The sequence below is a fragment of the Carassius auratus genome, chromosome 15, assembly GCF_003368295.1.
Source record: "Carassius auratus strain Wakin chromosome 15, ASM336829v1, whole genome shotgun sequence".
Classification (NCBI taxonomy): Eukaryota; Metazoa; Chordata; class Actinopteri; order Cypriniformes; family Cyprinidae; genus Carassius; species Carassius auratus.
This window is the reverse complement of record NC_039257.1, coordinates 4,577,364-4,587,611: the sequence shown is the minus strand read 5'-3', so window position 1 is coordinate 4,587,611 and position 10,248 is coordinate 4,577,364. Positions and strand designations below refer to the sequence as shown.

Below are 10,248 nucleotides of genomic sequence, written 5' to 3'. Positions count from 1 at the left end.
GAGTGATGACATAGACAGCTAACACCACCCCCCTGTGGCTGCTCGGACATAGAAATCAATGGTGATTACAAATAAGGTTATTCTGAGATGTGTCTCCCACCGTGATATGTGTTTGTGAAGCTTTTAGTCTTTCTTCACCTGTAATTTCTGCTTCATCTGAGCGCTGTGTATGGCAGGTTACTGATCAAGTGTGCATTTGTCATCCACACTTGTGAATCTTCAACACACACTCTGACCTTGTCCATGTCCACGGCATTGATATGACAGTAACTGTCACACTGAGAGAAAAAGTTTGCAATATATATTAAAACGTATCTATATAAACAGTATACTTAAATGCATTACGAAAGTATAACATGGTTTTTCACAGTGATGTGTTAGTATTTTTTTTTTTTTTTTCAGCTAATATTTATTTTATTTCAAGAAGGGATTTTTTTTCTTTTCTACTTAATAACCCTGGTGAACATAGATTACAGCAAGGTAAAAATATACATGTAAAAATAAAGTAAATGAGCATGTACAATTAAATGATACATAACCATTATGTGCATACCTAGTTACTGACAATAAATTCTTTACATTAAGTATAGTATTCCATTAAATACAACACAATTTATGAGACCATACAACCATTTATGAGAATACAATTTTTAGTCTGTTTAGGAATTTAAAAGAAAGTATTGCAGCACTTCTGATATTACAGTCTCCTTAGGATGAATTACTGTGTTGTTGCATTCCTCATTTATAAGGCGCTTTGGATAAAAGCTTCTGCTTAATGAATAAATGTAAAAGCAGACACTATTTATAGTCAGTTGTAAGAGACTGATGGCTGAAATCTGACTGTGTAACTGCATGAGATCCATTATAATGTATAAAACAATGCCTCCCTGTGCTGTAAAGAGCCTTGCAGAGCATGATTGTTCCAAATAAGACGTGATATATGATGAAGAAAATGAGAGAGAAAACTTATTCTTACTCCATTCTTACACCCCTCCATAATAATCATGTAGCTTTTTATTTTGGCTGACAGCTCCTCAAACATTTAATTCTCCGTATGGACTCCTGGTATCTGTTTTGGACAGGCTTACCCAGGCTCTGTTGAATAAAACAGAAGACTACATCACTGTTTGTAAGCATGAATGCATTTGTTTGGTGTGCAGTACACAGCAACCAATTAGCGCTCTTCCTAAAGTGCAACAGAGGGGTTTTGAAAGCTACACAAATGACTCTCCTAGCCTTCAATCGAAACGCATGGCATCCCAACGCCACGAGCTGTCAAGACAGCGCGAGTCAATTAAAACACAAAACTGCAGCCGCACATCAAACGGAGCAAAATGAAACCTATCGCGGTGTACGAGTCCGGTTACTTCAGAGAGAACACAAAATCAATTTGTCGTGGCTAGGATCGAATGTGTTTGAAGACAAATGACTCACGTGTATTTCTTCCAGCTTGTTAATGTACGTCTGCTCACTCTTCATACAGCCAGCTCTCTGTGCCATGTAAAAGCTCAAGAGAACGCCTGATGGTCCTGGAGAGAATAAAAAAAAGTGTTTGTTTTCTGCGTCATTCAGATTTGTTTTCCTTTCAGCTGCAAGAGCTCATATGAACTACTAACTAACTGAAATGAACGAGAGTTTTTTTTTTTCATTTATGCATAAACTGAAAATGGCCTTCAGAGATTCCGCAATCAGGAACAGGATTCTGAAACATGAAAACATTAACGAACGCTCTGAATAAATCACAGTCTGTTGATAACAGTCCCTGTGAGCTAAATACATTACATGTCACTCTAAAGGTAATGCTGTGTTAACTATCTAGGAAAAGCTACACGGAAGATACATTACTTGAGCATTTCTAAATGTCTGATAGGGACCCTCCAGCTAATAGACATTCTCCTCGACTGCAGTTTTAGCTTTCTCCTGGCAGTCTTGCTGTATCATTTTGCTCTGTCAGAAAAGAAGAAGAGGAATTTAAGTGAGTGCCAGATGGTGAGAATGAGTGATGGCTTTTTGAATAGCTTTGATATTCAGAAATCTACCAGAATGCCTTTATTCGTGGCTTCATGTAATGTCAACATACCAAAACCTCACTTCTAAGGCTAACTAAATATCTATCACAGCTTTTGAATCGTCATTTCAGAATTACTGAAACAATCTCATGCTAAAAGACAGCTATGCTTCTTTTGTTTTCATCACTAAAACAAGTTATTTTTACTCAAAGTCTGAGACTGATACTAAAAGTGCTCTTGTTAAGATTTTTTCGAATTGAATACAGCTTAATGAATTATACATTTGATTATAAATATAATTTGACAGAAAAGTTAAACTGATAGGAATTGCAAAATGGCTTAGTATTTTAGATTTTTAATTTAAACTTTAGCTTTTCTGTTTAGATTTTAGTATTTTTAAGGTTCACACGATCTGTACTAACGTTCCAAGATTTCACCTATTTTAAATAAGAAATGTTTACTTTTATTGCATTAATCAAACATGTTTATTTCAAATAAACACTGTTCTTCAAACTTTATGTTTATCTAAAAATCCTTAAAGCTGCGATAGGGAACTTTTGACGCTCTAGCGGTTAATAAACAGAACTGCTTGCGTCTTGCGGAAGAACATCGTAGCCGGAACTACTTCTCTCTGTTTATGTCTATGAAGAATCACAACGGTACTGGGTTACTCCGCCGCGGTATCCCCGAAGCAATCTAAAATAGTCCGAATATAAACACTTATTATAGGTGCACCCTAGTGATTCAGGACAAGCCAAAAACACGGTTTGGAAAATGGATTCATGGTGTTCTCGCTTATTATATACATTTTTCTACATTTTGAACACAAACAAAGTTACGGACCGCAGCTCTGATTGGTTGATTTCTTACCGGGAGCGGATGACTTTCTGCAAATGGCAATAGGACCACTGGGAGGAGCCAGAGGAGCTTGATTTTTTCTCATATGTCTCATATTCTACTGTCAGGACATAATGACAGGTTTAATAAATATGTAAAAAATATTTTTTTTTACAAAAGTTCCCTACTGCACCTTTAAATGTTGAAATTGTTAAAAATGTTTCTTGAGCATCAAATCAGCTTATTATTATTTTTTTAAAATTTGGGATTCAATATCATCTTTATGCAGATGATTCTCAAATTTATATACCACTGAAACAATGACATAAAAGTGCCATTCAGTCTCTTCATGCATGTTTGGCAGAAGTTAAGTGCTGGCTTGCAAATAACTTTCTCCAATTAAACAAGGACGAGACTGAGCTCATTTTATTTGGAAATAAGGGGTGTGTGGATGATGACTGCTTGGGGTTGTTTCCTGGGAAAAAACTGTCTAGCGTGAGGAACCTTGGAGTCATTTTTGACTCTGAGCTTAAATTTGAGCAGCAAATTAATGCTGTTGTTAAGAATAGTTTCTTCCATCTAAGATCAATAACTAGAAATCTATTCTTACTTTTAATGATATGGAGAAAGTTGTTCACGCCTTTGTGTCTTCACGTTTGGATTATTGTAATGTATTGTATCTCGGTGTGAGTCAGGCTTCTCTCTCCTGTTTGCAGCTCGTTCAGAACCCAGCTGCCAGACTTTTAACGGGTACCAAGAAGAGAGAACACATTACTCCGGTTTTAATTAAACTACATTGGTTACCCATACGTTACAGAATTCAATACAAAGCGCTGTTGTCCGTTTTTAAATCTCTGCATGGTCTAGCCCCCGAGTATGTTACTGATTTAATCAGCCGCTGTCAATCCAGCAGATCTCTGCGCTCAAATGATCAGTTGCTTCTTGTAGTTCCACGAACGCGTTTAAAATGTTAAAGCAATCGGGCGTTTTCTGTTGCAGCTCCTAGGCTTTGGAATGACCTTCCTCTGTCTGTTAAAACTTGTCCTTCATTGGGTGTTTTTCAGAGTGCGCTTAAAACTTATCTGTATTCTTTAGCTTTTGACAATGCTTTGTAAGTGTGTATGTCATATGTCTGTTTTTGTTTTTATGTTTCTCTTTTATACTTTCTGTACAGCACTTTGGTTCCACTTGTGGTGTTGAAAGTGCTTTATAAATAAAGTTGAGTTGAGTTGAGTTATAATAATGATTTCTGAAGTATCATGTGACACTTAAGACAGAAGGGCAGAACAACTTGCTTGACCTTCTTGGCTTTTTTAGCATTGGGGTGTGATCGTTTAGTTCTCCATACGTCTGTGAAGAATAGACAATGTCTATTAGCATAATGGTACAACAGTCAGTCAAACTGACAGAATGCATATTAAGATGTTTTACAAGATGTGACATGAATAACAATGTTTTTACATAAACTAGATACATATCAACAAGCCTGTTTGATATGCACATATAAAGCAAAATGAATTAAGAAAGCAGTAAGTGAGAGATGTACTGTAGCTTACTTACACTTAGTTCATCTGTTTGATTCTGCTCTTTGTCCATGAGGGGACTCTGCTTTTGGCAGGTTTTCTTTGTCTACCGAGAGCTGAGTATTTGCCTCCTGTATCTTGTCCTAGAAATGACCGATCCAGGGAGCTGATAGGGAGCGTTTCTACACAATTATGCTACTGCATCACAACAAGGAGCCAATTGCCCATGGTCACCCTCATAGAAAGCCCAGCAGTCAACGTTAGTGATCATATAAAGCATAACTACGAGAAATACATGCTAGCCAAGCAGAGCATTATAAACTAATACATTTTTTTCATCCCCACACCCATTTCATCACTAAAAGCTTGAATATAGCTGTTCAGTAATGATGTCAATTTGTAGAGCGCCCTGGAAAGCTAATTCAGTTGGGTTCCCTCTGGAATTTCTAATGGGTTTCTAGAATAGCAGTTTTCGATTTTTAGGCAAATTGATGTACGTGGCTGCATTAGTTGAAAAGACTTTCCTGGTTCTTGACGTTAACTTGTATAACCATTTTACTTTAAAAAAAAAACAATTTAATATTTTCTACAGCATCCCTTTGTTGATGACTGAATATCATCAAAGAAAGAAAATATCATTAATAAAAAGATGAAAATAATTACATGACATTATTTGGCTTTTATTTGGTTATGAAACAAGCACAATGTGCTACCCACCTCTGTCAACATCATCAGAGCCATAATGCCTGCAAATCTCATTTATTTCGATGGTTTCACATAGCATTAATTCACATTAAAATTATGATATCAGTATCATTAGTATGCAGCAATATAAACACTACTGTGGCCTGAAGGGAAACCCCTCTATTCTCATCGATCTTCGCCTCAGGAAAGGGCAGTGATTTCAAATCCAAATTTGATTCCACAGCAAAAGGCTTGCTCTTGTAAAACGTGATAATTTTGGCTGACGGAAAGGAATGATTCCTTCCAAATATCTTGTAACAGTTTGAAGTAAGAGGTGCATTAGTATAGGAGATGCAGAGTACAGTCTATGCATGTAGATCGTGTATTGTGTTAAAGCAAATGAAAACAGAAGCACATTTCCCTGGGCTTGGTTCTGATACAAAGTACAGTAGCGAGCTGAGCTTACGATATGCCTTGATCTGCTCCACTGGTCCGGGACAGAGAGACAGGGAATAGGATAGCATCTGTAATGGTGAAGTCTCACACTCTGAATGCAGGAGAGAGCATGGCACACTATGGAAAAAAAATATTTTTCATGCAATCAATGTTGTACAGATTCACAGTTTTCACATTCTGCTAAATATAGTGTGCAACATGTCTCAAAACACACTACCATTCAAAAGTTTGGGGTCAGTAAGATTTTTGTTTTTACAATTATTTTTCTTTAGCAAGAACTTTAAAATTGATCAAGTAACAGACAATTCATTTAGAATTGACCAAAATATTTTATTTCAAATAAATGTTGTTTTGAAATTTTTGTTCAGTGAAAAGAAAAAAAATGCAAAAATGCAAACAGCAGTTTCCAAAATAGCAAATAGATGTATTAAATGTTAATATTTTACAACATATTTATTATGTTTTTGATCAAATAAAGCCTTGGTGAGAATAATCTTAAATAATAATCTAAAAAAAATTAAATGATAGGTTTACCAGACACACCCACAGTCTATCATTGCTTAAGCAACCAAAAGCCCCACCACAGATTCATGCCATTGGAATGAATTTGAGTGAGTTTTGCAGTGTAGGGCTAGTTGGGATACTGGGATACAGAGCAATTTCCCCAACCAACCTTTGAATGGTTTACTTAGTTGCATATTCATATTCAGCTAATTGAAAAATGTTACATTATTACAACCTTCCACTTTAAATGATCCACATTATGCTGTTTGTTACTACTTACCTGTAACGCACAACCTCTGGCCACTGCTTCATCTGTATTAAGTGTAGTGCTCACATCCTTCGTGAAGAATTGACTAATCTGGGCCTTTACAGCAGGGAGCCGTGTGGCTCCCCCTATAATCTCCACAGCACTGATGTCCTGAAGCCACACTTGAGCCTGTTCTACAGGTGTCATCAATGGAACCATCACTCTCTCGATCAGGTCGGCGTATAACAACTCAAATTTGGCCCTGTGTGGAAGAGGGCCATATTTGATATTGATCAAATATGCTGAGTAGTAGTATCACAAATGAAGTAGCCCAGTTGTAGTTCTGTAATGTGACATGCGTAGACAACAAATTATGTGTAGACAAATATCCAATTAAGATGAGAATTTAGGCATGTAAAAATATATATATATAAAAATTTAAAAATAAATAAAATGAGCTCAAATTCTACAAATGAATAAAAATCTATAATTTGTGAAATTTGCTAGAATGTAAAAACCATAGACCGTATAAAAACATGGACGTAGTGTCCGTGACGTCACCAGTAGACTCCTGAAGAGTGTTTTTGAAGCTCAAAGTGTGCAGAGCATAGACAGTAAAAGAAATGGACACAGCGAGCCCATTGGAACTCAATTGAGACAAATGAAGCCCGGTTTTAGCGTTTTTTAGCACTTCCGTTTCTGACGCACAGACTCAAACGAAGCTTGACGACGTCAGCAACCTGTCTGCCAGATGTAAATCTTCTAAGCGGCTGTGCGTGCAAACTGCCATCGTTAATCTTGCAGAGACGGCGAGCTTGAGCGGGGAGTTCTTTGTCGTGAGTGAGCAGGAGTAAGTATTCTGATTAATTATTTTGTATAGTATTTTAAACTGTAACGCAATTACGCTATATTAAGTTAATTGCCTGCGAGCTTCTCAACTTCTTGCCCCTTGGTGCAGAGCGGGCCGTCGCCATCTTGGCAGTGCATCACCGCGTGACTCTCCAGGACCAAAAATTGGCAAAAAGGCGGAGCTTGTTGCTGAAGCCACACCCACCTAGCTCGCCCGCAGTGACAGCAGCGGCAATCCACCTGTTACTCAAGTGACCACGCCCTTCATTATGCAGAAATTTGAGGATTAATATAAATTAAATGGATGAGTTATTAAAAAATTCACCCACCTCACAGTTGTCATGAAGGGCAAAATTAGCTACATAGACCAAAATAATTTTTTGCACTAGGCTGTAAATTTTTTTTCTGCTGTAAACTTGGGCATTTTAACATGGGGATTCCCTTTTGCAGCCTGCCTCAAGCGGCCAGTGGATTAATTACAGTTTTAACCACTTAAAAACTAATATTGATGAACTGATACATATGTGCGTAATGCATAGGATTGTTTAACCGATAAAAGCTGATATTAAAAATCTATATTTTTTTAATACATTTTGAATATAACCAAAAAAAACATCAAAAACAAAAAATTATATTGTTTACAACGCTACTCGTGTTTTAAAGTCTGCTAAATATTAAATTTTAGAGTGTTAATAAATATATTTTTAGTGTTTATACAATAAGATTTAAATAAGCATTAGACCCAAAGGAAATAAAAATGTAAAATCACAAAAAATGTACATGCATATTTAGGATACATTTACACAAAGACTGTATTAAAAACTGCATTATTTTTTTTTTTGTGCAAGTTTTGTTATCAAAATGATTCCCGTTTACATTAATCTGCAAAAACAACTAAAAAAGCATTATTATGAATGCCAAGACAGTAGTTGTCGATGCCATTTTTAAAGAAACACTACGTGTTTTCAAAGATTTGCATTTTCAGGCCCCCAAAACAGTGTTGTGTAAATGAATAGCAAAAATGCTTAAAATGTTTTCCCATTTTTAGTTGCAAACAGTGTTGTTTAAACACTCCTTTAAATACTAAGCAAACAAAAAAAGTATTTTTTTTTTTTTACAAATATATTGTGCATTAACAATTCATAGCTCTAAATAACACTACAGTCACATACCTGTTCATTTCACCACACACGTCTTTAATGTCCATAAAGCACTCAGTATTGAGGAGAATGTCTGTGGAGTTGCTTCTCATTGGTTTTTTGATTTTCTCACACATTCTTGTGTCAGTTGCAACACCTAGACTTAAATTCAGCCCAGAAGTATTCCACCAGCCTCTGATCAAAGTCTTTCCCTCCCAAATAAGGATCAAAGGCGGTTGACAGCACCTGCAAAATACAGAGTTCACTGATGTGCGTGAAAATGCAAAGTCAAGGATCTACACGAGCGTCTGACTTTGACTGAGACTAACCTCATCTTAGCCTTTGTTGAAAGCACAAACAGACACCTGGAGAGCTGAGTGGCCCATGTCCACAACTGCCACAATCTTTGGATTCTCATCACAGCCTGCCATAGTTTAACGCCACTGGAATGATAAATGACACTGTCAACATTGCTTCGCATGTGGCAAAGGCACTGTTGTTGTGAGTTTCATTAATTCAGAAGATACCTGCAGTGCTGTCATTCATTAGCTTCAGGCAGTTCTAGCCGGCAATCTTGGCAGCATCCAGCACAGACCTCCTTTCTGAACCAGTGAAGAATGAAGGGATCTATACGTGACAAAATCATTTGTATGGCCAAAGAAATGACACAAACAAACAACCCATCGGATTGATTGCTTGCACATTTGTGGTTTATGTCCAAATTAAAAAGGTCCTCGTTAAAAGTTACTGCTGTATGAAAATAAAGCAAGGCCTTTTCTCTAAAATATCATGATGACAAGAATAAAAATGACTGTAATACATTATTAGCACTATAAATAATTTTAGGAGAATTTCTAATTAACTAAAAGCCTCTATTTCTGGTACATGTCCCTGGTATCCATTAAATATCATGAAAATAAATTATTTCTTGCAATATTCACAGGTTCAGTGCAAAGACGTACAGAGATGACATACTCCACCACTTTCTTCAGCACATTAGCTTCTGCATTGTCTTTCAGTTTAGCCAACAACACAGCCGTGAGCTGCTCGATGGTGGAAATGGTGCTCCTGGTACATGACCTGATCAAGACAATGAAAGTCACAATCGTATTCTTTAATCCAAAAAAAATTAATAAATAACATGACAGTTCACCCAAATATGAAAAAATCTGAAAGCATATGCACTGTCGGGCCATCTAATATGTAGATGAGTTTTAACAATATGTAGTTTTAACTTTAAACCTTCAGTTCTGGACAAAATACAAGTCCATAATTAACTTAATAAGGATTCATTCAATTAAAAAGTTAATTTCTTGTCCTCTCACAACAAAATCTGTGCATATTTCTATCCTGATTCAGAGGAGTCAAAATTTCCCTAGAGAAAGCATAATTATATGGATAAAGGACTAATATTTTACCTGGATGCAATAGTCTGATGTTAAAAAAAAAAACAACAACAAAAAAAAAAAACATCATTTTTTTTTTTTTACTTTTACAAGACATTAACTTATGGACTGGAGTGATGTCAATTACTAGTGGATTATTGTGATGATTTTACTAGCTGTTTGGACTCTCAATCTGACGGCACCCATTCACTACAGAGGAGATTTGTGAGAAAGTTACAGTATTCAATGGGGGTGACCGTGATTTCACCAAGTACAACATATTCCTGGACCAACATCCTTGATGATCCTGGAACAACATTCCAATCAACCAATCAGAACTGAGGGATAACTTTTCAGGAAATATCTGTTTTAGGCTTACGATCAGGGTTATGTACTTCTACACCCTTTTTAATCTTAAATTATCCTTATGGGACTAATGAACACAGTGTTTACATTGATTCCAACCTTCCCATCATTCAGTAGGTCTCTGCAAAGCAAAAGTGGGCATTTATGACCTTGTGGGTGTTTTCAAACTGCCGGGTGTTTCTAAATCATGCAATCAAAATGATCCCCCCTACCTAACCCCAACCCTAAACCTAACATCACTATGACGTC

At 36.4% G+C, this 10,248-nt stretch overlaps 1 pseudogene; it reads right to left on the bottom strand.

The window, feature by feature from the left end:
- Positions 1-49: 49 nt before the first annotated feature.
- On the bottom strand, positions 50-9,325 carry LOC113114569 (heat shock protein 105 kDa-like; annotated as a pseudogene).
- Positions 9,326-10,248: the final 923 nt, after the last annotated feature.